A 26609-nucleotide genomic window follows, 5' to 3' on the forward strand; every position below is an offset into this window, starting at 1 on the left:
TCTACACCGCTTATCCTCATTAGGGTGGCTGGGGGGCTGGAGCCCATCCCAGCTATCTTCGGGCAGTGGGCAGGGGACACCCTGAACTGGTTGCCAGCCAGTCACAGGGCACACAGAGACAGACATCTCACTCGCTCATCCACACCTAGGGACAATTTGGACCGGCCAATTAACCTGCCATTTATGTTTTTAGGAATGTAGGGAAAAATCGGAGTGCCCAGGAGGAACCCCACGCAGTCGAGGGGAAAACATGCAAACTCCAAACGAGGAGACTTCAACCCTGAACCTCCGCACTGTGGGGCTGCGAGATAACTACCCAGCTGCCGTGCTGCCCAGGATCAGTCATGTTTTTATTTTATTTATTTCAAGTCAAGTCAAGTCAAATTTATTTATATAGCCCTTAATCACAAAAATGTCTCAAAGGACTGCACAGGACTAAAATGATACAATTACCTGATCTTAGACCAAAATGCGGGCAAGGAACAACTCAAAACCTCATCGTGAGGAAAAAGAGAAACCTTGAGAAGGGACCTCACAAGTGGTATCCCCCTTCCAGGATGACCAGGGTGAATTATTATTTTCTATACTAGAGTAGACCCCCAGAATACAGCGTTGTGGGATTCAATTTTTTTTCGACCACTCTTAATGACATTTTCCTCTACAATACCACATGGAAATCAAATAATGTCACATGCCGAAAAAAAAATAAAATAAATAAACTTTGCAGTGTTACATGTTAGTCTTCTGCATTGGTTGACATATACAATGCTGGTCTGCTACTGGTTTGTGCCATGGAAACATGATAATGCTGATCAGTTGAGCTTCCTCCCACAATGCCTTTCTTTCTCTTCATTCAGTGTAGAATCGTGTTTGCTTTGTAAAGACTCGGCGATACAACATTGTAATTTTTTTGTACTGTATTTAATCGCTATGGGACTGAGGATTGACGTGATGCTAAAGGGAGAAGTCAAAACATGATAACTATTGAAACACAGCTTTTCAAAAAAAAATGTGAAGGAACACACACAAATATTTTCCTTTCATATGGAATATGGTCGTAATAATCGACGATCAGGACATTAGGAGTAAGCATCCGATTAAAGCAATATAGTATTTTGATGACATACATCTTCTCAGGTAGAAGTTTTAAAATCTGTTTTTGTCATGTCCTGCACGGTTGTCATGGCGCCCAGCTGGCCCCGCCCCTTGACACCGGCTGACCTGCATTTTCCTGATTACTCTTATGGGTACTTAAACGCGCCTTTTGGAACTGCTCTTGGCCAGATGCTTGTTTGCCCTTGTTGAAAACCTGTTCATGCCTGTTTGATCTGAGTAATGCCTAGATTGTAATTTTGCCTGCCTTTGAGCCTGCTTTGTTTTGTTTTTGGTCCGTTTGTGTGTTGGACAACTTTTCTTTCTCAATTAAAGTGACAGATCGTCCACACAAATGAGTTCCAAATTCCTGATTACCGACCCACTTTGTGACAGTTTTAATTTTAATGCATGCCCGACCTCTGCATCCACCTGCTACTACACTGTACCAGCTCAGGTCACATCACAAAAATAGGTGTATTAAATGTAATCATTATTTTGCCTGTTGGTTTATTCAATATTGTGAACATTTCTAAAACCCTTGAGAGTACTAACAATGTACTATTTTGTCATTTTAATCTTGTTCGTGTATTATAAAAGCAGTATTTTTTCCTGATTTTTACAAAAGCACCACAATCTCCTGGACTTGTAAGCCTCCAAACCGATGACACACGATGTGCATGAGTGAGTCGTAAAAAAGATATGCAACAGGACGAAATGTCATCAGTGCAGGTGGACGCGAGGTCAGGAGTTGAGGTGCCTTAGGGAGGGGGTGTATGGTGGGGGGCTGTATGGCGGGGGTATTTTACATGAGTGTGTGTGTTTTGGGCATGCGGTTCCTGTCAAGACAGCTGACAAACGGCCTCTTAAGTGTCTGGCGCTCGTAAGCTCTCAGCTAATGGACTGCAGCTGAGCATTTCTCAACTCGTTTTTCTTTTTTTGTTTGCGTTTGGAAATGAAGACGCGTGTAAACGCGCCGTTCATAATCGATCCAACGTGCCGCCCTGAAATGGTATTGGCTTGTGTTACTAATGCGGGGGTGCCGTGCACTTTGAAATGTTTCCAAAGTAGTGAGGATGACTAGTTTGGTCCGTTTGTCTTGACATATTCAAATTGACAATGCAGGGATTACATACCATATAAAGTCTCTGGCAGGAGGCCAGAACCTAATTGGTCCCGCCATGGTCTCATTAACTTTTATTATTAAAAAATGTAAGAATATTTTTAAACATGTATAAATGCAGTCCATCCATCCATCCATCCATTATTTTAGCCGCTTATCCTCAGTAGGGTCGCAAGGGTGCTGGAGCCCATCCCAGCTGTCTTCGGGCAGTGGGCAGGGGACACCCTGAACTGGTTGCTAGTGGAAACATCTTGGGTGGGGGTAATAAGGGGCGGTAAGGGGGCGGCAGTCTGAAGTCAGAAGTTTGAACGTTTGTTTGACGATTTGTACACAACACGTTCGGGCTGCACGATTATCCAAAATCGAATCGACATCGCAATGTGACTTAGTGGGGTTGTGAGACTGCTAAACACAGCGTTTATTTAACTTACCGTATTTTCCGCACTATAAGGCGCACCTAAAAGTCTTAATTTTTTTCAAAAGCTGACCATGCGCTTTATAATACAGTGCGCCTTATATATGGATCAATATTAAGTCGCAATGTCTCGCAACAAAGGCAAGCAGCCGCCGACTAGATTTTTCCTCGTAGGCGATGTGGTCCGCGGTGTATGCTGGGATACATATGCCGGCGTTTCATTTCCCAGCCAATGTGTCAATCATCATTTGAATCGATCACCATTGGCTAAAGTTATTCGGAAGTAAAGGGGACGGATCCTTTTTATCATTTACAGGCTCGCATGGGCTAAAGGGGCAAAACAAAGCCTGCAATTGGCCGAAAAAGATGAATGTGAATAGCAGATTTGGTTGTCTATGGCATAGAGGAAACATGTTTTATCATTCTGTATTTGTAAATATTTTACTCTCCTGGATTTACTACACTCACGGACATAAGAGGACCATGGTTGCACATTATTATTGAACGCAACGACTTCGGTGAGCTACTCTAGCTATATATTTTCCCAGTATCTTGTTTCAGAGTGATCTGGATGTTCTGTGATGGGTCTTTTTTTAAATTAAACTCAATTCCCAGTGTTTATTGTCATATGCACAGTAAAGTTGCGAGCGAAAAAGAAAATAGAAACTAAGGAATGGTTGGCATTTCTTAAATCCCAAGACTTTAACCTTCCGAATGATATTTGGAACGATACATTTGAGTGACATCGTATGGACACCGCATCCGCACGTGTCTACGACACGTATTTGCTTCTTTGCAAGCTTTGGGAATGTGAAGGGGGTAATAAGTTTGACTGAACTATCTGACTGTTTTGTCGACGTTCCCATTGTAGCGCCTTATCTTTTGGGGTTGCGCCCTATAGTGCGGAAAATACGGTATGTATATTTTTGTCATTAATGAAGAATTGTAAAATATGTTTTTCTTTTTTTTCTTATCAAACATCTTAAATGTAAAAAACATGAAATTTAATAATGAGAAATAAGAAATAGAAAAAATATCTCATTTCACCTTATTTTTAAAATGTACTTACGGTTTTCACTTTCTCATTTTATTATTAGCGATATTAAAATAAATGTAAATAATTTAAAAATTATAAGAAGAAACAATAACATTTGAGAAAAATATATTTTTACATTATTTGTTTTACGTATATTAAACATTTGTTTTTCTCATGTTATTATATTTATTAAAATAAATGTAAACACTGTGACAAAGATAACAATAAGAAATAAAAAGAATGAGCCAATTTATCTGGCTTCAAAGGTAATTGTCGAATTTTATTGTGTGAATAATTGCAGTTCTATTTTGTTTTTGTTGGATGTAAACACATGTTAATAACAATTTGTGTGTTTACAAATTAAATTAAATCGATGAAAGCGGGCCAAGAATTAAGCTTGTGTTGAATGATTTCCCTGTCAACAGAGCGGACAAAGGCTCCCCTTTTGTCGCGGTTGTGTCAGCTGTTGACATGTTTCATTATGCCGCTCACTTTTTTGAAAGGGATATTTGTTTTTTTTTAAAGGGATACTATTTCAAATCCGAACCCCCCTCCGCTTAGTCCACTAGAAGCATGTACTGTACACCACATATGTTTGCCATCCATCTGCACACCAACGCACCACGCTGTGTGTTTATACTGTGTTCATGTATCAAAATCAATGCGAGATGTGGAAAGTTACATATTTTAGGCCCCACCCCCTCCATGAAAGTGACTCAGGCCCTTAATTATTGAGTATCTGAGTTATATTCATTCATTTGTTTTTTAGCAAGGAGTATGGTAATATAGTGGACCCTCAGGATAAGGTGTACCCACCTTATGGCGTTTTTACTTTACAATGTTTTTTCATCCCTTCTTTCAGCGTTTTCTCAGCTATGTGACATCAACAACGTCAATATGACACAATATGAATATAAGATAACTGTCTGCAATGGTCGATGATTTATAAAATTCCGATCTGCTATTGGTTTTTATATAGTGACATGAAAATGCTTAAATACTATTAGCTGAACTATCTCCCATATTCCTTTCTCTCTTCATTCATTTCAGAATAGTGTCTGCTTCCTAAATGCTTGGAAAGTTAGGGCAATACAATTCTGTCTTGTTTTGTACTGTATTTATTCTTAATGTGTCAAAAGATAATGGTAATGCTAAAGGGAGAAGCAAACACATGATAACCATGCAAACAAAGCTTGGGATCAGCAAGAAATACGAAAAAGTATCACATATCATAAGCATCACTTAGTTAGATGGTTGTAAAAAAGACTACTATTACTATTCTTAAAACTAAACATTGTATTTTACGCATTTCTTTCAGGGTAGGTTTACGCGTTTCCAAAATTGGCCATTTGGAACGATAAGTTTAAAACACTAAGGCCCAATCCCATTTCTCTCACTCGGCCCCGAGAACCCTCCAGTGAGGTCCCTCGATAGAGGAGTGCCCTCATCGAGTGGAGTGCAAAGTGGAAAAGGTTTGGACAAGACTTGCAAGGTTCCACCCCTGTCCAGGAGATGGCGGTAATATTAATTGGCTGTAGACCTTAGTGACGTATAGGCCTACGTCACATGTAAACAACTCGAGTCTCAACGTAGTGTGTCAGTTGGAGAGTTCGTGCAACGTTAAAAATGCCCGCTACAGCTGTGTTATTACCGATTGCCTGAAAGCTCATCATCTTTTCCGTGTCTCCAATCAACGGAGGAGAAATGTGCTATACTGAAGACAGCTTTGGCGCTATGTAGTGCTGATTCATCTTTACAAGGTACGTACACTCATTAAAAAAAATGACCCGTTCGGTCAAATACAGTAAGAGTTAACATACAATGCACGTTCACATAATACCCTATGTTTGTGTAGACATAAATGGCAATCTACTTATTAGTATCTTAATGCCATTTTATGACATATAGTAGGGGTTTTGAATGTGTGACATGACGAAAAGTAAACAAACACAAGAACAGTCCACCTGACCCTTAAGCTGACATAATATCGTCACCAAACTTCCCTGTACGACCCAAAAACCTTAGTTCATAAGGAATTTAATTCAAAAGAGTTGTCATTGGATATAAAAAAGGTCATTTCAACATTTTTTCATGATGCTTACATCACAGTTAAAGCGGTCTTTTTCTTTTCTATGCCCACTTTTATGTCTAAATTGTTATCTATTGTGTTCCAGAGTGGCTGTCCCATAAGCGTGGACAGGTTGGACAGGAATGTTCCCATCCTGTGCTTATGGTTGGATGTGGAGTCAGAACTCATTCAGGACTTAAGGTTGAGCAAGAAGGTTATGTGGGCCCTGCATGAGCTGCTAAAGAGGGAACAGGGCCGTGGCTGGAGGTCCTGATCTACGTGTACTGGCTGGCCCACGCTCTGTCCTACCGTGTGGTGTCACGGGTCTTCAGGGTTCCCAGGTCCACCGTACAAAGAATTGTCCAGTTAATATGGAATAAATTGCCCAAAAGCCATATTTAGGCTCTTTAAGTCAGACCCACATTTGCATTATGTGCTTTTCTGCATTACTATTCAATAAACATCTTCATTTTGAGTAACACCTTGGTGGTTTATTTCATAATGATGTGAGATACTGTGTGTGAACTATGTGACTGTTGGACAGAAAACAACTACAAATCACTCCAGCTTAAATAATAGTTTACTTTCAGAAAAACAAACTCACATTGGGCCAAAATACATAATAGTAAATAATGTGTCACAAATTTTAACAAAAATATACCAATACTTCCATGAAGCTGGAAAACACAAACTGGAACTTCATTGAGTTCTTAATAAAAAAAACAATATTATCCTTTTATAAAACAAAGGGAAACATTGCAGAGATGTCACTGTTCTGGAAATTTGTCCACGAGCTTCCCAAAAAGGACGGGAACCGCTCAGTTTTGGCCACAGTTTCTTCGAGCCTTTTCCTCGCTCCGGCAGACTCCGCTTTCAAAAAGTCAAGGAGTGTATCGTGCTTCCTTTTTTTTCTGGGTGATTTGGGGTTTGGCGCCGGATTAGAAGGTGCCAACGACGTGCCCGGTGGTGTGGATGGCGTGGTAGCTGTGATGGTGACCAGCTCTTCCACGGGACGTTCTACAGTGGCCTTTAGGTTGGGTGGAAAAAACAAGAATTACTTAATGCTGATGTATTGTACAAAAACAACTGAGTATAGGATGCTCAGCAAGTTGATGTGAGACAGGAAATTATAGGATGTGTTCTGGATAATTATTTGATAGTGAATAGATACACAAAATTGACATGTTATTCTTATGGCTGTATGAGCCTTCTATTGGCCAGCATCACATATGCTTTAGAATTGTCTCCACATTTGGACAACATTTTGAGAAGGTAATTAGTTTACTTAATATGTGTTTACAGAGAAGGCAGTGGACTATGTGATAGTAGTTTGTTTCAACTGTATTTCCACGTGAAATTCGGAGACATTACTCATAATGCATGATGAAAACTAATGCATTCTGATCTCACATGAAAGAATCATATTGTAAATAAAACACGACACCCGAAATTGTGTGCAGTAAACAAGCGCTTATGTCCAGAACGGTATTCTGACTATGCTCCTTTAGCGACTGGCCATGTACAGTAGATGTAAAAGGACGACTCGTTTAAGATAAAAACAGGGATGGGCTGAACCGTGATTTTCTGCCCAGTTATCCTACTTTAAAGTTTGTAGCGTGAAGATTTTTTTTTGCCAGCTCCCTTGGTAGATTAGTGCACTTCGTAAAGTAGCGATTTTGCAATGTTCGTGTTTTAACGCGAAAATACGATTTTCTATTGCATTTACGTCTAACTAAGATATCTCAATACATTTTGTTGCAAATACATGCGTGGTTGTGGAAAACTACTTACATTTGTGCGGTTCCTTTCCGGGCATGTTTGTTGATATTGAGAATTCGCAAAGCCTTCTGGGTAGTCACTTCGCCGCCAAGTGAGGTCGAGAGCCCCCTCGGTCTTGAAGTGGCTACGACATGGTTTGAGGGCACTTCTGCCTCGGTCTTGAGAGTATCGGGACACACCCCATTTTCACGTGAACGCGCAAACCGAGTGACTAGGGCACATAGCGAGTGAAAGTGCGAAGAATGGGACTCAGCCTAAAACCTTTGCAACTATGTATTTTACTTTGGTCAATTTTTAGACATTGGGAAAGAGTTGAAAGTGTTTGACTTCTCTTTTCGGAAGTCAATCACTGATTGTACACACTCACTCGTAATTATCCCATGTAAACATGGATCGCGAGTTGCATTACGCATGTTTATTTTGGGGTCTAATTTAAATACACAGTGAATATCTGTGTATCGGGCAGCACGGCGGCACAGTGGTTAGCGCATGTGAGGCACAGTTCATGTCTTGGGAACCTCCTGCAGGGGTTCAAATCCAGCTCCAGACTTCCTGTGCGGAGTTTGTATGTTGTCCCCGTGCTTGCGTGGGTTTCCTCCGGGCACTCCGGTTTCCTCCCACATTCCAAAAACATGCATTTCAGGTGAATTGCCCGGTCCAAATTGTCCCTAGGTGTGAATGAGCGAGTGAGTTGTCTGTCCCCGTGTGCCCTGCGATTGGCTGGCAATCAGTTCAGGGTGTCCCCTGCCCACTGCCCGATGATTGCTGGGATGAGCTCCAGCACCCCTGCGACTCCACTAAGGATAAGCAATGTAGCTAATAAGATGAGATGAGATGAGATATCTGTGTATCGTTCTGTTCAGGATTTTTATTGGCTAAGTAATGTTTTGGTCATCATTATAATTGGTAACTACACCCAAAAGATATTCAGCGCTAAATAAGGCAATCTCTGTTCTATCAATATAGGCCTGTATAGGCTAATATTGGCTGTTGATTAAGAAGAAAAAAAAGCCTGCTTTGGCCGAAAGTGGTGTCTCTCAAAATGTCAGAGGCCAACGGCCTATTGGATATCATCCAATGAGTCTGTTATGGAGGGGAGTTATGGAGAAAAATGGACTGATTATGAAAAAGATTGTCAAATGATGCAGTAACGCATTTAGGCGGATTATTTAATTTTTTTTATTTGTTTTGGAATAAATATTTTATACAGTTGGTGTCCTGGTTGCCATGGCAACCAATTGGTCCCCTCCGTGTGGCGCCAGGTTCTGTCACGGTTGCCAAGGCGCCCAATTGGCCCACTAACACCAGCTGAAACACATTGACAGATTGCTGCCGGACTACTTAAACGCGGTCTTGCGAGTCGCCTGGTGACAGAGCGTGTGCGAAACTCTTTTATTTGCGGCTTGAACTGTTTGATTTTGACCACTCTTTTGTTCGGATTTCAATCCACTTCCGCGACCATCGATCCCCGGATCGAGTGTGCGTGCATTCCTCCTCTCCCTAATAAACTGTGAGTATGTTACGCTATTGGGTTCTCATTCCTGTTTCCTGCCCAGGTTCGTGACAGTTGGAGTCACTGGATGGTCCTAAATTTAACAAGACCGTGTATGGGGAGAATCGTTTCATCAGCTGACAATCAGTTAGTGGTGAGCTATACCAGCTTTATAGTTTTCTGGTATCTTGTTTCAGACTGATCGTGATGTTTCTGGGATGAAGTGGTCATCATATCTGGAATCCCAAGAGTTTAAGCTTCCTGATGATATGTGCCACGAGACTGGTGACATCGCACGGACACGTATTTGCTTATCAACGTAATGTTAAGGGGTTAACTCCATGAGTATCTAATTTTAAAGATGGAGTCTGGTGGTGTAGAGGTAATAGATGCTTAATTATCTACAATGGGAGAGCGAGGGCTAGCTTGAAGTTTGAGATGATGGACGAGCATCTCGTGTGAAGAAGCAGAACGGACAGCCGCGTGAAAATCATTTCAAGCGAGCGCGTGAATGTCACATTCCGTGAGAAATTGAAATTGGCAGTGCCGTGGCGGAAAAAAGAAAAAAAAGAAGAAAAAAAAGGCGCCTAATGATGTGAGTATAATGAGAGCGGCTAAGAAGAAAGCAGCTGTTTGATGACCAGTAAAAGAAAACTCAGAAGAAATTCAGTAAAAATGAAAGTGAAGATTCAGGCTGGCAGGCTAATGCTAACATCCAGCTAAGGGGTGTCAAACGTACGGCCCACATGGCGAATCAGGTCCACTAAGGGTTTTAATCCCGCCAGCAAGGCAACAGCGAGAGAAGCACACGAGAAAAATGAGCTGCAGTGTTAATTCTGTCCACATGATGTCAACAAAGCCATTCCAAAAGCAATCTGAGCTGGAATACTTACATTCTTTCTTTCATTCCTTTATTCTCTTTCAATCCTTTATTCTCTTTCTTTCTTTCTTCCTTTCTTTCTTTTCTTCTTTCTTTCTTTCTCCGTCAACTTTTCTCTTTTCTCCTCTTATTTTTTGTCTCTTTTTTTCTCTCTTACTGTTCTCTCTTTTTTCATATTTGTGTGTGTGTGTGTGTGTGTGTGTATATCACTCACAAAGAAAAAAGCATTTGCTCCAGGCAAGGGCTCTAAAATATGCATTCTGTTCATTATCATATTCTGAATTTGCACTTGAATGGCAAACAAGAAGAGAAAACAGAATGGGGATGTACGGGGGTCATCAATCACAGCTTCGCTCACTTGTGGCGGTCTCGTCAGACACGCTTTTCCGTAATTGGCTGTGGCCAGGTTATGAAAATGGCGCCTTTTGTTTTTTCTTCTTTTAATCTGTCCTCAGCAGAGCGTGCAGCGCCATTAATCAGGGCCCCTCTTCGCTTAACTCCGATTTCGCCTCGATTGCTTTTATCAAAAAACAAAAGAAGACTCCGAATGCAATAATTTGGCACTCAAAGCAGCGATAAATTGCAAGAATGAGGTAAAAAATAGCAACATTCTGAATCATTAGGGGGAAGACAGTAACGGCTCTGCTGTTGCCGTGGTTACCCTTCATCACCCACTTCACTGCTGTATCATAATTTAATTTCATATGTTTTCATGTTTAAAAATTATTTGTAACATTTTTTGGGGGTTAATGCTAACGGGAACATAAAAAGTATATATTTTTTCTTAAAGTAAATGCCCCATTGTTAATGTATTTCTTTGTTGGTTTATATATATATATATAAAATTTGGAACAGCAGAAGCCCTGCACTCAACCCATGCTCTTATAAGAATGAAGGGCACGCGGGAACTCATTTCATGCCAAAAGTGCTTGAAAAAATGATAACGGAAATAAATGAATAGGTACGCCACATCAAATTGATTTTGGGAGTCACGGAGGAGGAGCAGCCACTTTTTAGCATTTTCTAAAACGTTGATGTGGCGGCGCATTAGCGAAGCGCCAATTCTTTTGGGATGTTGAATAGGAAATGATAACAAATGGCTTGCCAAATGAGCAGCTTCTCCTTCAACTGCTTACACACTTTTTCATAATTCCGCTCGACAGATGGCCACTTGCAAAATTTTGGCTGGAAAGAAAAAATAGAAAAAATATTCCTGTGCTGGGGAGTACTTATGACTAAGATGTAAGGGTTTGACGGCAGAAGTGGAGAACCGGATGTCATTTGGGCGTTGAATTTTAGGAGGAACACCATTTTCATCGACAGATTCAAGCACTTTTTAAGGACTTTCAAAGCCAAATTTCGAAATTCTCCGGGACCATTAAAATATTAAACAAATCGCAAATATATATGATTTTGAGACGAATCTCTCCCCATACAGATGTTGGGTAAAAACGAGTTGCAGGAAGGTCTCCCTGACAATTTACTGCTGTAAAACGCATAGTACGGAATAAATGTTCATAATTGATATGAAATCCTTGCACTGATACACATTTCAGAGTGCGTTGCTCAAGTGTAGCATTCTCCTGAACCGTAAGGGACCATGACGCTTCATAGGTCAAATACAAACTGATCCCAGCTGCCGTTAATCACAAGGGAGACAAAATGCAATGGCAAAGTGATTCAGCAAGAAAGCAGTGCCCGCGTCATTTTTTAGCAGACTTGTTAAGGAACATAGCAGCAACTTCAAGCATTTACCAGCACTTCACCCGAAAGTCAAGCACTTTTCTATCCTTGAAAAAACACAATTAAAATTCAAGCACTTGCGAGGACTACAAGCACCCATCCGAAGCCTGTGTTTTAACATGATTTAGTCCAAAAGTAGACGTCTTAATTTGGGTTGTCTACAAGTGCAGCGTATAGCACATTAGCCTAACACGCGAAAGGTCCCCGGTGCGAAACCGGGTGGAAAACATATCTTGGCCTGGAGAGGGATGGATGCCACTAGGGTATACTCACCCGATACACACCACAGGAAACGGTGCCCCAACGACCCTAACAGTTAAGGGAACCAACCAACAAATATGCCCACAAATATGAACCACTTTTCGTCTAAAATGCTAAGCTTGTCTTAATTTAGCCCCCAACATGAAGTCTTTTCAATGTCTTATACAATACGTTTTTCAACTTTCACTTCTTAAAGGTACAGTGTGTAATATTTAGTGCCTCCTAGAGGTGCAAAATCTTTCCCCCTACCACAAATTAAGTACATCTCATGGACAGAACCTTGGTGTCTCTTTAACTCATTTCAACGTCTTTTCGAGAAGTTGTGGGAGTTAAAGTGGTTGAAAGTTGAGGCTAGGTGGTTAAGAATTGATTCAAATTATTGGTCTGTCAACAAATTTAGTCCGAAATGTACCTCGTCTAAATTCACCCCTGATGAAAACATTTATTCAACATCCTTTTCATACTTTCACTTTTCAACCCAAAACAAATATATTTCTCAGAGAATGTGTCTTCTGGACATGTTTTAAACGTTTTTTTTCTATGTTTTTGATCAGTGGTCCAGTCTGAATTTAGCCGCCCACATATTTTTTTAAGACTTTTACATTTCAACCAATTGAAGACACATTTTGAACTGAACATGGGTAACCCTTTAAAGTATTTTTAGACTTTTGTTCTGGTCAGGAACAGATAAATCAAATCAAGAATATGGATAGCGAACCTAAGAAAATCAATGCTCAAAAACAATCTGGCATGGTCCAATTTATGTCTAGAATGAATTGGGTCGTGTATATAGCCCGATAAACATGGAGAAAAATGAGTCAGGTCATGTTTAAATTGTCTAAATTTAGCCACTGAAAATACGTCTTTTCAACGTCTGTAAAAAGACAATTTTTATATTCCAACCAAATAAAGTCCTCTTTTGGTCTGAACTTAGGCATCATTTTGACATTTCTTAAACCACTTTTCACTGTGAAAGAATTCTGATTCAGTCCAAAAATTGACATTTAAAATTGGTTTGTGTGTATCCCAATAAACATAGATATAAAATAGTCAGGACATGTTTAAAGTGTCTAAAATTCAGCCACTGATTATACGACTTTTCAACGTTTGTAAAAATACCTTTTTTGAAGACATCTAAGGGTCTAAACTTATGCGTAATTCTGACATCTCTTAAACCAGTATTTGCTGTTAAAAATTCTTGCGAAATTGACATTTAAAATTTAGGTATGTTTTTCGCTGTCTAATTTAGTTCAGTTTTCCCTGTCTAAATTTAGCACCCAAAAATAACACCTTTTACTTTTCATCCAGATAAATACGTCTTCCGGATGCAAGATAGGCATATTCTTTTCAATACATTTTTGTTGGGTATGCAAGAATCCGTATTTAGCCACCAGAACTATTTTTAAAAGTCTTAAAAATACCTGTTTCTTTTCCACTTCTCAACCAAATAAAGCTATACTTTTCCACTGATCTGTTTTTTGTATGTCTTTTGAACCAGATTTCCTGGATAAGAAGAAATTTTGCTTCATTATTTTATAATTACCGTCTATTTTTTTCCCCCAATTCAAACAGTGTCCACTTGCAACGAACCACACTGTTTCTGTAATTTAAAAAGTAAAATGTCACGGTGCCCTTGCTGTCAGGTTTAATTGGATACCGCTCTCTATCATAGAACGGGATAATCTTGAAAAAAACAAAACAAAGAGAGAAGTATTCGGTACAAATTTCCATAAATCCCAAATTACCAATCCATGTGTGACCTTACCGGAGACTAGAGGACAATTGCAGATTTGGGACTGATTACCGCCGACTTCCTATGAAAAGGCTCCACTTATCTCTCGTTTTCTGCGGCACCGCGTAGTGCCCGAAGCGCTCGACGACGACACCGGCCTGTGACGGAGTGCTAGATCCGCATCAAGGAATTCGCTTTCTGCCATTCCCCCTGACTTATATCACCCCGAGGGTCCCGGAGGCCAAAGGAGAAGGACGGGACACAAATCAGAACAAAGGACGACCGGAAGCGAAAACAAGAAAGGGTGATTGATAAGAAACCTAGGGAAACAGGAGGGCGATTCTTAAAGCTGAAGACTTCAAAAATGTGGAAAGTTCTTTACAGGGAACGGATATATTTGAAATTGATGTGTTTTTATTTTTTGCTTGATCCGTAACAATGTGGAATTCGGCACCATGCCACAAGGTGGCGACTGTTTGTAAAGTCACAATGTGGAAAAAAGCACCAGATGATTTATACTGGACTGTCTCAGAAAATTAGAATATTGTGATAAAGTTCTTTATTTTCTGTAATGCAATTAAAAAAACAAAAATGTCATACATTCTGGATTCATTACACATCAACTGAACTATTTCAAGCCTTTTATTATTTGAATATTGCTGATTTTGGCTTACAGCTGAAAAAAACTCAAAAATCCTCTCTCAAAATATTAGAATACTTCCTCAGACCAAGTAAAAAAATAATTTTATAACAGCAAAACTAAATCAAACATTTGAAAATGTCCATTGATGCACTCAGTACTTGGTTGGGAATCCTTTTGCACGGATTACTGCATCAATCCGGCGTGGCATGGAGGCAATCAGCCTGTGGCATTGCTGAGGTGTTATTGATGCCCAGGATGCTTCGATAGCGGCCTTCAGCTCATTTGCATTTGCAGGTCTGGTGTCTTTCATCTTTTTCTGAACTATTCCCCACAAATTCTCGATGGGGTTCAGGTCAGGGGAATTAGCAGGCCAATCAAGGACAGTGATGCCATGGTCAGTGCACCAGTTACTGGTGGTTTTGGCACTGTGGGCAGGTGCCAGATCATGCTGGAAAATGAAATACTCATCTCCATAGAGCTTTTCAGCAGATGGAAGCATGTAGTGCTCTAAAATCTCTTGGTACACAGTTGCATTTACTCTGGACTTGATGAAACACAGTGGACCAACACCAGCAGCTGACATGGCTCCCCAAACCATTGCTGACTGTGGGAACTTCACACTGGATTTCAAGCAACTTGGATTTTGCTCCTCTCCAGCCTTTCTCCAGACTCTGGCGCCTTGACTTCCAAATGAAATGCAAAACTTGCTTTCGTCTGAAAAGAGGACTTTGGACCACTCTGCAACTGTCCAGTGCTTCTTCTCCATAGCCCAAGTCAGACGCTTCTTCCGTTGTCTTGAGTTCAGAAGTGGCTTGACCATGGGAATACGGCTATTGTAGCCCATTTCCCGGACACGTCTGTGAACTGTGGCTTTTGATACCTCCACTCCAGCTTCAGGCCACTGTCTTTGAAGCTCCCCCAAATTCTGGAAGCGGCTCTTCTTCACAATTTTGTTAAGGCTGCGGTCATCTCTCTTGGTTGTGCAGCGTTTCCGGCCACATTTTTCCCTTCCAACAGACTTTTTGTGGATATGCTTTGAAACTGCACTCTGTGAACAGCCTGCTCTTTGAGAAATTTCTTTTTGTGTCTTACCCTCCTGATGGAGGGTATCAATGATGGTCCTCTGGACAGCAGACAGATCAGCAGTCTTCCCCATACTTGTGATTTAGTTTACTGAACCAAGCTGAGTGTTTTCAAGGCTCAGGAAACCCTCGCAAGGTGTTTCGAGTTAATTAGATGATTCAGGTGATTAGTTGAATAGCCTACTTGTATACTTTTTCATGATATTCTAATATTTCGAGATAGGATTTTTGAGTTTTCTTAAGCTGTAAGCCAAATTCAGCAATATTCAAATAATAAAAGGCTTGAAATAGTTCAGTTGATGTGTAATGAATCCAGAATGTATGACATTTTTGCTTTTTTAATTGCATTACAGAAAATAAAGAACTTTATCACAATATTCTAATTTTCTGAGACAGTCCAGTATATAGCACATGTTATATATTTGTTTAAACAATGAGTACAATTTCCTGTACGCCGTGTGTCATATCACAATTGTGAAAAAAAAAACCCTGCCACACCCTGAGTGTGAATGTGATGCATATGAGTCCCATTCATGGCCCCCGGGACAAATGTGGCCCGCCTCATCATTTCATGTGGCCCGTGAATCAATGCTGAGAAAAGCACAAGAGAAAAAAAAAGCATCATCGTGTTAAACCATGACTTTTGGTTTGAATTTGTCTATTGGATGATGCCAAAGCCAGGCGCCACTCGCAATGCACCAATAGTAGCTGTGTTTGCTTATTAATCAACCGGAGAACATAGAAGAAACTCATCCCGGTGTTTAAGTAAAGAGGAACAATACAAAATCCAAAAAATACCACCTGAGCAGCTTTGCAGAAGTTTAACTAAGCTTTAGCTAGTTTCTAAAATAAAAATGAAATTTGACGGCCAACTACACTTTTAAAGGTAAACTTTCTCATTAAAAAAAAAAAAAAAAAAACACTTTTTATCCATTAAATCAATCATTTAAATTTATAATTTGGTAAAAAAAAAAAAAGAATGAAAGAAAGAAAGAAAGAAAGAGAGAAAGACAGACAGAAAAACAAAGAAAGAAAGGAAGAAAGAAAGAAAGTAAAAAGGAAAAAAGGAAAACAGGAAGAAAGAAAAAAGGTAGAAAGAAAGTAGGAAAGAAAGAACGAAGGAAAAAAAGAATAAAACAAAGAAAGAAAAAAAAAAGATACAAGACAAAAAGAGAGACAAGGAAAGGTATAGAAAGAAAGAGGGAGAGAGAAAAACTTCAAAAAGACATAAAGAGAGAGAAAGGGACAGAGAGAGAGAGATAGACAAAAGAGACGATAAGAGAAAAAAGAGAGAGGAAGAGAACAAAAAGAGAGGGAGAGAGAAATTACAAGAGAGAAATAATGAGAAAAGTGACAGAGAGAGAATATATTATATATTTATATATATATATATATATATATATATATATATATATATATATATATATATATATAGATATATATTTTGTTTTTTTTATATTTTATCTATTTTTTAAAATTTTTTTTTTTTTTTTTTTTTTTGAGAAATTCTTGCTTCGCTTTTCGTTCAAAAAATCGGAGTTCGAACGTCGGTACGCTAGGGTGCGATGCTGAGCGGCGTACGGGTGTAGAATGCCCCCACCCCTCGTGAAGAACTGTTATGACGTGCGCGCGCACTTCTTTTCGCTTTCGCTTTTAATATCGGTGAACGGAGTGTTTTAGCCCCTAATTATGCCTCCGAAGAAGGTCGGTGCAAGCAGCAAAGTTGCTACAGGTAAAAAAAGAAGAGTCGTGCGTACAACTATTGCATTTAAGAAAGAAATAATAGCAAAATATGAAGAAGGTGTGCGAGTTTCCCTTATTTCGAGAGAATAGAGCATGGCTTCTGCAGACCACCGCAAAGGTAAGAAATCCTATTCATAATTCTTTTCTTTATCCTTTAACCGTTCACCACTTTTTGTGGAGACCTGGGTGCTAAATGACGTGTAAACGACCTGATCTTTTTATTTTCACACGTTCATGTTAGCGTAATCTTTCGTACCGAAGATTACGCTAACACGAACGTACGATTAGCCTGGGTTAGCTTTATGTTTACGTTTATGGTAAACATTGGAATGGATTCAAACGATTTTACATTAATTTTAATGGGAAAAAGATTTCGGTGATCGAACAAATCAGTTTTCGAACAGGGTTCTGGAACGGATTATGGTCAAGAACCGAGGTTCCACTGTATATATATATATATATATATATATATAGAGAGAGAGAGAGAGAGAAAGAGAGAGAGAGAGACAGAGAGAGAGAGAGGCAAACAGAGAGGAAGAGTGAGAGAGAGCAAAAGAAACAAAAAGAGAGACAAAGAGAGAGATTAAAGAAGAGAGAAAAAAGGAAAGCATAAAAGAAAGAGACAGATAGGGAAAGAAACAAGGAATTTCAGCTCCAGCGGCTGTGCCAGTGGCGCCTGACTTTGGTGACCTGAAGTGGACACATTTCAAGTTGCAGCTAGTTTTTCCTCTTTGCACTTATCTTGGCCTTCTCTCATGGGGCTTGCTGTGCCTTATGCTGCCCACAGTCCGCTTGGTTGTCAAATGATTTCTCTCATTTCCCTAGCTTTAACATTTTATTCCTGACTTTCTGTCATCAACTCCTCTTCCTTGTCCCTGACAACATTTTCTCTTTCCACGGTGTTATTTATATCAAAATGGAATATACGAAACAGAAAGCTAACAAAAAAAAACCAACAATATTAGAGAAAGTCTATAAAACCTTTGGCCGACACGTTAATAAGAAAGGAGAGGAGAAATTGGTCCATTTGTTGCATTGTGAAGCGAGAACACAATGGGTTTGTCACAAAGATGCGCTCGCCATTTATTAAAAGTCCATTTTAAGAAGTAGTCCAGTGAAGGTTGTCCAATATCACCACAAAGACCCAGCCAATCTCAATGTGTTAATAATAAATCTCCAGACATGACAAAAATTGAAGTCAGCTCATTTCAACGCCCACTGTCCGTACACCTTTTTCATGGCCCAATTAAAAAAAACTTTGAAGGATTTTAAAGCCAACTTTCAAATTTCTCCAGTACCATAATAGAAATTCTGATTTGAATTGTGTTCTGCAGAGCCACACATATATTTGTAATTTACATATGCGATTTTTAATTATGCCTGTAAATTTACCAAGATACCCGATTTTTAGTTCTTGAGCAAATCGTGACTATATATATATATATATATATATATATATATATATATATATATATATATATATATATATATATTCTCTGCGTATAGGTTTTGGGTAAAAATGACAGTAATATGTAGCTTACATTTTCAGTTGCAGAAAGTTATTCCCATTAAATGGTAAATGGACTGCATATATATAGTGCTTTTAAGTCACTGAAGACCTCCCAAAGCACTTTACAATGTACTTCACTCTTACCCATTCACACACACACTCACAGACTGACAAGGAGTCAGCCATGCAAGGCGCCTATCTGCTTATCAGGGGCATTAGGGGTTCAGTGTCTTTCCAAATGGGCACTTTGGCATTTAACTGGGAGGAGCAGGGAATCGAACCTGTGACCTCTCTGTCTTAAGTGCTTTACATTTAATTTTATGTCCAAAATAGATTTGTATTCCTTGCAATTATAGACATTTCACAGTGCCCCGTTTAAGTGTAGCATAAACCTGTCATGCTAGGCGGGACCTGTAGGGGACGATAACGCTTCATAGAATGATTATTTTCAGACTGATGCCAACTGCCGTGAATCATGAGGTAAAGAAATGTAATGATAAAGCAAGGCCACCAGAGAGCAGTGTGTTAGGAACCACGGCAACAATTTCAAACGCTTACAAGCAATTCACCTCAAAGTTAAGCACTTTTCAATCCTTGAAAACACAACATTGAATTTTAAGCATTTTCAAGGATTTCAAGCACCCATACGACCTCTACACAACTAACCTTGGAGACGCTAATGACAAGTTGGCACAACAAAACACGCTAGCTTCGCAAATAACTGACATGTACGCACGCGCACCTTCCTCTAATCTTTCAATTTGGGATCTTTAATCATTTAAAGACATCAAATGATGATTTTTTTTCCTAAACACATCAAAGGCGGGCGATTACGGAGAGCCTCCCCATCTTTGTGAAACGTGCACCTTGTTAGGGTGCTACTGCGCTGCAGGGGGCTCCCCGCAATCTTTGATGTGCAAGATGCGATGCAACTAAACAAACAGCGCAAGGAGAGAAAGTGTTTAGCTGACATCAAGAGAAGATCTCGAACGAGAAGGGGAGGTGCCTGGCCATTTTGTTTGACTTCCGTGGAAATCTTGATGTCAATTTGCATTTTGAGATTAGTCTTTGAGTTTTTGCGATTGGGTCCTACCGGTTATTCAGTGCCATTTGAGTCCCTGTGACATCAAATGGGATATTTTGATTTAAAATGGGTCAACACTCACTTGCAACCCGGCGAGGGTAGCGATTTGTGTGCCTTCTTTGTATTTCTTGATAATTGCAATCTTCATTTCCATGGTTATCATGTTTTTGCTTGTCTCTTTAGCATCACTGCAAACGTTAGGACCCATTGTGAATAAATGCAGTACAAAAAAAATGTAGTATTGCAATACCGACTCCCAAAGTATTTATGAAGCACAAGAGATTCTGAACGGAGTGAAAAGAAAAAGGCATTGTGGGCGTTAGTTCACCCAATAGCGTATCGGTGTTAAATGTTGTCGATCATGCACAATATAGTGAAAACATTCTAATGCGGGTTCGCTGTATTCCGGGGTTCTACCGTATAACAGGTAAAACTGCATTCCCTGGCATGGATTTTTGTCTCTCAGGTAAGGGCTTTTACAATGGATTAGAATTTCTTATCTGAGGTTTAGGCTCTCTCCCCTGTTTTTCCAAGTTCAAAATCCATTGATGTCTTCTCTCCTTATTTTGAGTGTTTACTAAACTATGAACAGTTTTGCTGGCTAACTTTTGCAGCATCCTTGCAGACATCTCAATGACACATTTCATGTATTATTGATTATTTATTACAATGTCTGATTCTTGCTACTCTTACTTAAGAGTTGCATTCTCGTTTCAGACTCGCTGTTGCCGCCTTCAACCTGTTAAATTGTCTTGTTCCGAACTGGGTCCTGCTGTTGCTAACTTCTTTATCTGACTTTCAGTTTGCAACTCTTCTTATTTTCTGTGCCTGACTTGCTTTTTCTGTCCCAGGCTCACTTCCCCTAAAGAGAAACATTTATCTGTACAAATGCATTTTGGGAGGAATAGCATAACTTCATTTCCTTTGGGAGACTGGTCCTATTGTACCCCCAAAAAACATAGTCAGGTAATCCCTTGTTGTGGTTCATTCTTTGGCCAAGGAGGATAAAAGCGCTTCCGTGCGCCCCTCGGGATTCGAAAAACCAAGTGGATTACTTGACCTGTAGTAGCACGTATGAAGAGATAAAAGGAATGCATCGCGCAGCATCGTAAGCAAGTCGTATACGAGAGAATGACTCCAGTTTAAACTCGGTTCTACGAAGAGAGAAGCTTCCCCTAAAACAAAATGGAGGATGTGAGAGCCTTTTAAATATAATGCAGAGTGATAAACAAAACCACAGTGGGTAATTAAGGATGACAATGCACGCATTTACGCTATCATCTCTTCATTACCATTAACGCATCGTCAGTTTATGCCTATTAAGAACAAACGATGCTTATATCCAATTTGGGAAACTCTATTAAAGTAAATAGCTTGGTAAGTTGGGTCTGATGTCGGTGTTGAGGAAATTATGCACATTTCACCCAGGAAAAACGGCATTCCAGCATTTTATAGTTTTTATTTTAAAGTGTTGAATGCTTGGTGTGACGTGACATAAGTTGGTACTGTGGAGTTAGTGGGTCGATGCGGAGCAGGGAGGCGCCGGCAGATTAAAATTAAAAATGATTTTAAATGTTAAAATTGCGAGAGTTGTGTTAGAATCCAGCATATTTTTTGCCGCTATACGACATAAACAAATATGTTTGTATACTTTAACACGAAATTCAAACTCAACATACACACAAGTTACGTCTCCAGCATGACTGTCTGGTACTGGTCAAGATCATGAAAATGCTGATACGCTATTGGCAGAACTGCCTCCCACAATGTCTTTCTCTTCATTCAGTTCAAAGTCTTGTGTGCCTCGCAAAGACTTTTCGAGATGCAATGTTACAACCTGTTTTTTGACCCCAACCACATTTTGCTCTCCCGTCCCGGTTTACAACCCGTTTTTGATCACGACCACGTTTTGCTCTCCTGTCCCGGCTATCGACCTGTTTATTCCGCTCTCGACACCACGATCTCCCGCTCCGGAAGATCCACTTCCGCATTCGAACATGTCCCGATTATGAGAGCAGCTTGCTTCCCGCGTGCAGCGAGCACCGGATCGCGGGCGCTGCCTTTCCTCTTTATCTTAATAAACTTGTGTTTAAAGTTACGCATTTGGGTCCTAATTCCATTCTGGTCGTGACAGTTAGGAACTACAAGGACTAGCATTATCTACGACAGTTTCTTCACGAGGGCCATCCCCACCCTAAACAAGTGCGCTAAACTGTGGAAATCTATATCTTGTGACATGTTTGGGAAATGTTGTTGCGTTAATGTTATTGTATACATTTTTGACTAATTTTGCTATGATGCAGTATTTTGTTATTACACTATTATTATAACTAGGGCCCGTCTCTAAGCAATACATTTTACCTGTACTTTTTTTAAATGTATGTATTTATTCTTTGTTTTATTTCGGTTTTTATTGGTATCACTGTTTTATATTTTGTGTACAGCAATCTTGGGTGTCCTGGAAGAGGCTTCAAAATAAAATGTATTATTATTATTATTATTATTATTTTATAATTATTCAATATCTTACTGTCTTTTGCCTTTTTCTCTTTAAAGTCTTTATAACCTGGAGTTCTATGTTTTATCCCATTGAATACAATGTTTTGCCACGTTCCTATGAATGGCAATAAAGACACGACTATTCTATTCTATTCTATTCTATTCTATTCTGTTCTATTCTATTCTATTCTATTCTATAATGCCATCTGACTGTACTTCTATTCCCCGCCTCTCTAAACAAACCATCTGCACTGAAAATGTTCTTTAATTTTGGAACTTTTTCAGTAGCTCATACCAAGCGAAGCAAAAAAAAAAACAAACAGGAAAAAAGGCAGTTTTTCCTAATAACAGCCTAAACCTGGCAGGCTTCAAAAACTTGCGCGGTTAGCTGGCGAGTTCACGTTTGGCTTGTGCTCGGCTGCATAAATATCCAAATAGTGGAGTGTGCCATTACACCATCAACAGCCTCTTAGTGGGGTGCCAAGCCACTGGAACGGGGGAAGAGGAACGAAACAAGGAGGAAGGATGAAAGAAGAGACGAGAAGGTTTGGAGGACCGGAGCGAATGCTAAGAGCCGGGAAAAAAGTGAGGAAATGAAAAGATGGGTACAGTGTATATAAATAGAGAGAGGGAGAGCATGGGGGGAAATGAGGTGAGGAGGTGGGGGGAAAAAAGAGATAAGGGGCCTGGTGGAAGGCAATGAAAGACTGATGAGTTCAAACAACAGATGAGGGAAGCTCGAAGGAAGCCGTTTATATATGCTAATTAAATTCTGTCAGACTCTTCTCGTCGCCCTTTGCTGCAGGTTTATATTGAGCCTGTATCGTAATTGTTTGGAATTGAATGTATGTCAATAAAGTTGGATTCAATCTACCTTATGCAGTAGATCCCTGGGATGCGCCAATCCACTCAAAGTTAGGGTTCACACAGTGATATTGCTGAATAGCCAGGGATTAAAACCTTTGTTAATTAGCTAATGATTTCCAAGTCCCAGATAGCCAAGATAAAAACATTAAAATATACAAAATAGTCTATTTGAGTACTACTCACAATATGTTTAATATATGTGCATATGATTAAATAACAGTTTAAGTAAGTATAGAAACAATTTGCTTGGTGTGACGAGACTTAAGCTGGTACAGTGGAGTTAGTGGGTGGATGCAGAGCAGGGAGGCGCCGGCAGATTAGAATCAAAAATGATTTTAAACGTTGCATTTGCGAGAGTACTGTTAGAATCCAGCATGCCACCTTTCCCCAGAGGGCCCCAACCAGCGAGCAAGAGACACCTGAGCCTAATATCCACACACTTGTTGCAAATTACCCTGGGCTTTTAGATTGACTGCTCCGAATGCACAATGGAGTCTCCTATTTGCATTTCCACTGCCATGTCAGTTTTTTTACATTTTTTATTCTGGTTTCTTGTTTGGAATTTTATTAAATCCCACTTGTTTGTTACTTTGTTACTTGCATTTACATTTTCGGTTTGGTCTGTGTTTCTGGTTCAGGGTAGTGTCAGGTTTGATTTAGTTCGGACAAGTTATTTGATTTAAGACTCGTGTGTTTGATACTTTACTTTTTTTTTAAAGACCATCCTTATTTTGAGCACCCCTGTTTCAGTTCCTGCTTCACTACTCATGTGTCTGTCACCGCAAAAAAAAGGTGGTAACACTCAAAAGAGTGTGTTGCTTTATTCACCTTATCATGACTTTTTGCTTCTCCATTTAGTATCACTGCAATTCTTGGAACCTTTAGCAAATAGACAATTTACAAAAAATATAGCATTGTATCGCCAACTCGCTACGCCTTTACGGATCACATGTTTCTGAACTAAATGAAAACACAGAAATGCATTGTGGGGGGTAGTTTACAATATAATACATGAGCATTTTCATGAAGTCATGACTAAAAACAATACAAGCTAGCATTTTGTAGGGTTAGTACAATATTTCAAAGCGAGCGTGGGCTTTCTTTTTGTTTCTTGATCATTTGCAATCTTTGTTTGCATGGTTGCTTCTCCCTTTAGCATCACTGCAAGCCTTGGTAAGAGATTGGTTACAGCCATGTAACTGAGGGTACCAATGCGTGTGCCTTCATCATATTTCTTTATAAGCGCAAGCTTCATTTGCATGATTACCATGTTTTTACTTAGACGAGGTACAAAGAAATAGCATTGTATTGCCAAGTCACAACATCTTTATGAAGATCATGATACTCTGAACTGAATGAAGGGAGAAAAAATGTATTGTGGGAAGTAGTTCAGCAAATAATATATCAGCATTTTTATGAAGCCAATACAGTCTACCATTTTATTTGATTACAGCAGTAGCGGGCCTTTTGGGCCTGCAAGGCCTTCTCTGCTGGCGTTAAGAATAGCGGAATAATTAGATGTTAATTAGATTTTGTCCATGAATACTTTTTAGATAATTCCAAATTGTCTGTCAGCTTCCTTATATTGCTTTTCCACTAGTTACCCTGTTTCCAGATGTGTGCTTTAATATTCACGCATTTAACCAATCACATTTGATCTATTACATGCTGCTACGCTCACAAATCTACCCTGAGGCCTGCAGACAAGGATCTGCAGGCTCTCATGAGACCAAACAACTGAGAATAAAACCATTGATTTAGCCAATCAGATTTCAAGTTTCACTATATATGGATTCTGGAAGGCCTCAAGAACTGTTACAGCTTTTACAAACACAGGGGGGATTTATTCACCAAAACAATTGCACAGATGTTAAACATGTAAAAACATTGTTGTGTTGATTTAATAGCAAAATGTTGGAAATCCAAGGCGTGCAAGCTTGGCACAAGCAGTAAAAGGTTTTGTCCGCAACTGTCAGACTTCAGGTACTTAATTTCTATTTTCTTACAAAGGAGAGGCTTTCGTGTCTTTTCCCAATTTCCTGATCATTGCAAGCTTTGTTTCCGTGGTTATCATGTTTTTACTTATTCCTTTAGCATCCCAGTGAGCCTTGTGACTAATAGCTATAATAAAAATACAGGTTTCAAAACGTATTTACGAAGCTCAAGAGGTTCTGCACTGAATGAATAATGAGAAGACCATTGTGAGGTGGAGTTCAGCCAACTGCATATCGGCATTTTCATTATGCTGTGAAGCGGACCAATAGCAGGCCGGCATTTTATATGACCTAAAGCATCTTAGAGACATCCCTCTACAAACGCACAAACACTGCAAAACTTTTGGGCAAGTTAAATATTTTCGTAGTTAATGTCATTTAGTGGAGAAAATGCCGTAACGAGGGGCCTAAAAAACATCCTATTTCGCATTTCAAAGGTAAAACGCCATTAGGCGGGGTTGCCATATCCTGGGGGTTTATTGTATTTTTTCAAGTCGTTCTTGATTGAAAAAAATAGTGGGTTTTGTTGGTTTTCTTGGCCATTAGCTTTGAGATTCTAAGAGTGTGGAAGGATGATCACGACAAAACAAGTTCAAGAGGATCCAAGTTTGCAAACAGATGGTGGGGAAAAGTGCTCACATTAGGAAATAATTGAAAGAGCGAAAAAGAGCAACTGAAAAGAAAGGTCTCCTGGTATGTTACGTGGGAGGTTGAGAGAGGCGATGTTGTTATAATTGCCGAAATAACAAAACACAAGGGGCGAGTGGATATGTCCTTGCCTCAGATGAAAAGTCGGCTTTTAATGATGTGGACTGTAAGTCAGGAAAAAGCGAGACAGGAGGAGACCGGACTAAAATGAAAAATTGAGATTTTTATGTGCTGTAATTTCTCTTTTGTAATTACTCATTGTGACCCTAGGCTTGCAGTGATGCTAAAGGGAAAAGCAAATACATGTTAAGCATGGAAAAAGAAGTACAAAAAGTACAAAGATATACATTGTATCATTACTCTCAGGATGTTGCATGGCTGTAACCAATAGACGATCTGGACTATTATTAAAAATAAAGAGGCAGTTAAAACAATAAAGTCTAATAATCAGTGTCATTTTTAGTCCGCCACTGTCACTTTCGCTCTATGGATCCACCTGTTGGTCCACTATACGAGCCTCAAGTCACGTCACAACAAACGTGACTAAAATAACATTTTTCCTTTACATGTATATTTATTCATAATGTAATGTACACACGAGTACTTCTTTCTATAAACTGTAACTTTACTTAAACTTCTCAGTGATATACAAAAATCTGCACAAAAAAATACCCCCTAACCATTTTAAACACGCAACCTGCCAGACCCTACTTGTAGCAACAGTCGATCCAGGATAATGGACCACAGCTGCACGGGTACTGTTCATTTTAGGGTAAGAAACGAAAAAAAATGCCACCACAAACGACACAAATTTGCTCTGTCGGCGTCTGCACTCAGCGATGGTCGACCGAGGATGATGGATCGCGGCCAAAAAAAGGCTGTTTATTTTACGTGAATTACCATGGCACGCTTCTGCGG

The 26609-nt window shown here is 39.6% G+C and overlaps 1 protein-coding gene and 2 long non-coding RNA genes across 4 annotated transcripts in view; 1 reads left to right on the plus strand and 2 right to left on the minus strand.

Annotated features, from left to right (window-relative positions):
• The window catches only part of LOC148365447 (netrin receptor UNC5C-like), a 245766-nt gene that overhangs the window by 116325 nt on the left and 102832 nt on the right, over positions 1 to 26609 (minus strand). The gene's annotated exons all lie outside the window — the stretch shown is intronic.
• LOC148365448 (uncharacterized) lies at positions 5040 to 6213 on the plus strand. Its single transcript, XR_015850486.1, has 2 exons — positions 5040 to 5426; positions 5841 to 6213. It is a non-coding gene; the product is annotated as an uncharacterized LOC148365448 (long non-coding RNA).
• LOC148365449 (uncharacterized) lies at positions 6297 to 7766 on the minus strand. The gene is made up of 2 exons (XR_015850487.1): positions 7526 to 7766; positions 6297 to 6761 (listed from the first exon to the last, which is right to left on the minus strand). It is a non-coding gene; the product is annotated as an uncharacterized LOC148365449 (long non-coding RNA).

Source organism: Urocampus carinirostris, chromosome 5 (genome assembly GCF_059441175.1).
Source record: "Urocampus carinirostris isolate Australia breed hairy pipefish chromosome 5, RoL_Ucar_1.0, whole genome shotgun sequence".
Taxonomy (NCBI): Eukaryota; Metazoa; Chordata; class Actinopteri; order Syngnathiformes; family Syngnathidae; genus Urocampus; species Urocampus carinirostris.